This window comes from Bison bison, unplaced genomic scaffold (assembly GCF_000754665.1).
Source record: "Bison bison bison isolate TAMUID 2011002044 unplaced genomic scaffold, Bison_UMD1.0 scf7180017864331, whole genome shotgun sequence".
NCBI lineage: Eukaryota > Metazoa > Chordata > Mammalia > Artiodactyla > Bovidae > Bison > Bison bison.
This window is the reverse complement of record NW_011494903.1, coordinates 8,027,562-8,032,215: the sequence shown is the minus strand read 5'-3', so window position 1 is coordinate 8,032,215 and position 4,654 is coordinate 8,027,562. Positions and strand designations below refer to the sequence as shown.

At 43.0% G+C, this 4,654-nt stretch overlaps 1 long non-coding RNA gene across 1 annotated transcript; it reads left to right on the top strand.

The window, feature by feature from the left end:
• The first annotated feature begins 318 nt into the window (after positions 1-318).
• Positions 319-3,594, top strand: LOC104998570. The gene is made up of 3 exons (XR_826482.1): positions 319-402; positions 1,423-1,483; positions 3,268-3,594. It is a non-coding gene; the product is annotated as an uncharacterized LOC104998570 (long non-coding RNA).
• Positions 3,595-4,654: the final 1,060 nt, after the last annotated feature.

Below are 4,654 nucleotides of genomic sequence, written 5' to 3'. Positions count from 1 at the left end.
CTAGGAAGAGGTTAGCTGAGGTCAGTCGGGCTTTAGCACCCATTCCTTTGAATATTACACCATTAAACAGATAAATGGAATGAAGAGTCTATAGACTATGCTTGAATGAAGAGTCTGCTTGGTGCTTGGAAAGTACAAAAGGGGGATTTTTTTTTTTTTTTCTCAAAGATTGGGAGTCAGGGTGGATTTCTCTGAAATGGTAACAGAAAGGAGGAAGTCTGTTCCGCAAGAAGAGAAATACGAAAGCAAAGGTCTGGGGTGAGAAAAGTCATGGTGAACTCACAACCCTTGGAGGGAAGTCAGTGCTGTCATGGGAACGAGGTGAGCACCAGGAAGGATGGGGAGAGACAAGGTTGGAGGGTAAGGTCAAGCCATGTTCAGTTTCCTTTGGCAGATCTCAAGGTAAGGTGATAAAGGGTGTGGCAGTGGCAGGGTTGGGGGTGGGGGGGTCTGTCTTTAAGAAATCGGACATATAATATAGCATGACCGTGTGGGGAAGTTGCCAGTATTCATTTTGAAAAGCCCCCATTGCATATTTCACATATACTTGACACTCAGAACCACCCTGTAAGGAATTAGATCAAATTAACCTCTTTGTGATTGCACCCCACCCCACCCCTTCCTCATACCCAGTCCCCCTCCTTCCTACTGCTATTGGAGTTCTGTTCTGGGAGGCCATGCATTCAGCCGTGACAAACACCCCCATCCTAGCCTCCACAACGGCTGGGGTGGCTCTGCACCCTTACTGGCCAATGAGACATTGGCGGGGATTCTGGGAAGCCTTTTGCTTTTCCTGACAAGAGGTACAGATGTGAGTCCATCACCACTTTCTCTTCCTCTGTACCTGGAAAGGGACAGGATGTCTGTAGCTGCAAGAACTATTGTGCAACATGATGCAAGAAGTGTAGGAGAAAAGCCAAGAGACTCTGAGAAGCTGGCTCTGAACTGGTGCCAGCAGCCACCCACAGCTAGACTTGTTATGGGGGTGAGGGGTCAACCCTTATTCCTTTCAGCCATTTCTATAACTGAGAATTCTATTACTTGTATGTTCCTCCTAAAGAAAACACTGTTACACTCTATGCAAACTCAGGATGACAAAATTTCAGACTTAGCAGAGAGGAGATTTAACCCCCAATTCACCTGAGTCTTCATCCAGTGTGCCTCCACCATTCTTAAAAGAATGCTTACCTTGCCTTTGGTATTTCTATGTGTGTTTACCTTTCTTGGCATTGCACATGCCAGACTCCAAATCTGCATTGCCCTGAGCACCTTCCAGGCAGCCATGATTTGAATCAGGTGGCCCCACCCTCTTTAAGGGACCAAACAGAAGTCCCTGACCCAATAGCATCAAACTAGTCAAAAGCCCATGATATGGTCTGCTCTGGAAAAGAAGAATTGGCCAAATAAGGATTTCTCTTCCAGGGATTTGAACTAGGGAGTTCTGGGTTATTGGAAAAGGAAACAGAAGAGCTGAAGTGGGAAGGTAAGACCACCTGGAAGGATCTCGTGTCATCTAAGTTATGAGGAAGCCGAAACCATGAGAAGCGGAAGTTGCAAAGTAGAGAAAGTACATAAAAGCAGAGAAGATGGGCTAGTATACCAAGAGTAGGGCAGTAGAAGCAGTCAGCCCAAGCTGTAAAGTGCAGGCTTTACTTGGACAGAATTTAAACACAGTCATGAAACCCACATGTAACTGATCTTTTACAGTATCACTTGGGCTTCCCAGGTTGCGCTAGTGGTAGAGAACCTGCCTGCCAATGCAGGAGAATTGGAGATACAGGTTTGATCCTGGGTTGGGAAGATCCCCTGGAGGAGGGAATGGCAACGCCCGCTAGTATTCTTGCCTGGAGAATCCCATGGAGAGAGGAGCCTGGTGGGCTACCATCCATGGGATCACAAAGAGTCAGACACAACTGAAGCAACTTAGCACACACACATGTTCCCTGGCAAGTCTAAACAAGAAAAGAAAATAACTCTTTTGTTGGTCTAAGTTCTGAACTATTGCTGTGATTATTGCTGAGTTTTAATAATACATATGGAAGTTTCAAATGAACATGCTTTTCATAACCAACCCTTTGAGAAACACTATATTCTATGCAGAAGTTAATTCCGAGAACTTGAAGTTTGTGGTCAGACCCAACACATGTAGACTCAGCTCCACATATTCTTTTCAAGAATAAATTTTTCACAGTTTAGAACTGATGAAACTATCTTAGGATATATCTTATTTCTCCAAAACCCTGGAGTATGACAGATGCCTGCGTTTAAATACTAATTCAAAATAGACCATGACTACGTAATGTTTGTAAAGAAGAAGCACAGTTTGGGTTACTCCAATGCTGTCATTGCCCATGACTACTGGAGTTTTCAATTTGTGCTTAAAATCTAAAATCACAAAGTAGATTATTTTTGTTTAGAAAGTGCAAAATTAAATTCATTCATGTTTACATTGAAATATAGTCTTCTTTCTAGATTGTGAATTGGAGTGGGTTACCATGCCTTCCTCCAAGGGATCTTCCAGACTCAGGAATCAAATCCAGATCTCCCACATTACAGGAAGATTCTTAAGTGAAGCCCAAGAATACTGGAGTGGGTAGCCTATCCCTTCACCAGGAGTACTTCCTGACCCGGGAATCAAACCAGGGTCTTCTGCCTTGCAGGTGGATTCTCTACCAGCTGAGCTACCATAAAGCCACTGAAATACAGGGATACTTTCTTATAGCCACTAACTGTACATAACTATTATGCCTAAGAGTTTTGTCCTTTTTTTTTTTTTTTAACAAAGTTCCAGTTATTTATTGAAACTCATCTGATTTCTCCTTTGTGAGTTTAAAAAATTTTGTTTATTGGGGTATAGCTGATTTACAGTATCTTAAAAGGTTTTATTTATTTTTTAAACACATGATTTTATTTATTTTTTAAAACACATGATTCTAGGCACCACCAAAGACTACAAGATCAGAATCTTCTGTCACTGTGTCTGATGATGTATAATTTTAAAATGTTATTCTGCCTGAAACGGCAGACTATATAGTCCTTGCCACCCCCCAACCCCCACCATGTTGTCTGCCTGCTTTTTGCCTGTAAAAAAACTTTAATCAAAGAATAAGTTTAATCAGAGAAGTGAGAAATGATGAAACAAAGGAAAACAGTCTAAGGAGACTAAATAATAATAATGTAATCATTAAGCATAGTTGAGGACATTTAGTTCTTTCTCAAGGGCTGTAGATAATATTCTGAGCCATATCCTGTGAACTAAACCCCCAGGTGGAAAAGTTAATGACATGATGACCCAGACTGTACCCAGGACTTGAGCTACCACAATTCCGAGAATTGACGGCAAAGAAATGGGAACAAATGCGCCCCGGAACTGAAGATTAACTGTACCTAAAACAACCAAGATGATGCTAGTCAGACTATTGATGATAATTGGAAGATGAGTGTACTGTTTCTGCATGTAACTCCCCACGCACACACTTTGTCTATAAAAACTCTCACCCCCTGCTTGTCAGGAGTGGAGGGGAGTCGGCCTTTGAACAGATGTACATCACCCTCCTCCCCAGTTGCCGGCATCTGAAATAAAGCAAACTTTCCTTTCCACAACCTGGCCTGTTTACTGGCTTTTGAGAGGCAAACAGCCAGACCTCCCCGCAACGCATACTTTTTGGTAACATGCCTGGTTTGGGAACCAAAGCTTAAATCACCCTAAAGAGATAGATATATGTTTGCATTCACCAAGTAGTAACTACCCAGAGCATAGATATGGTACTTAGAGTTAATCCAAATCTTCAGAATTAACCCTGTATTTTTAACTGCTCTCCATAATAGAAATATCACTGATGGATTTAGTGTAGAGATCAGCATGAAGTGATTTGTGGAGGTATTTGCCATCCCCAGCAGAAGAGTTTTCAGATATAGTGACTGCCTGCCAGCATTGACTGCCATTGAAAACCATGCTTTTGCTAAGCATGTGGCAGACACTGGGCAGATTTGCACAATAACAGACAATTGCTGGGGCTCCTTGACCTGAGAACTCAGGAACTCCCAGCATGAGACGGTCTGACACAGCTTCTCTCACTTGCCTGGATTTACACACTTGCTTTAGTTTTTGTGGTGTTTTCCAGGTGTCGGCAGTAGCTGAGGCATGTACTTGGTAACAGGTATCTTCTTTCAGGGGTCTCCCACACACTTTGGTTTCCAGGCCAGGTGGCAAGGCTTTTGGAATGCAAGCGAGAGCCTAGAAGAGTGAAGGAAAAGGCAGGACCTGGTTTAGAGGTTTCATCTGATGACAAAGGATAATGGTGAATGTTGTTGATGGCCAGCATGCAGCAGGACCATCCCTGGGCTTCTTAAGGAGCTCTAAGTGATCACTGTGATTCTGTGTCTATACTGATGGCAGGAGAGCAGAGCAGCAAAGGGAAAGCATCCCCTTGACAGGTTCCAGGCAACTCCTTTCTGAGATCTTCATCCTTAATAGAAACTGGAGCAATCAAAGGGTCTTCCCTCTGCCTTCAAGCAGGATGCCCACCTAAACAATTCACACTGCTAAACAAAAGGACTCCTGGAAAGCTTATGGGCATGTTCCCACAACAGCCCAGGAAAGCCCAAATTAGCAGTAATTATAGCTGAAGAGCTAACATATGTATAACATATA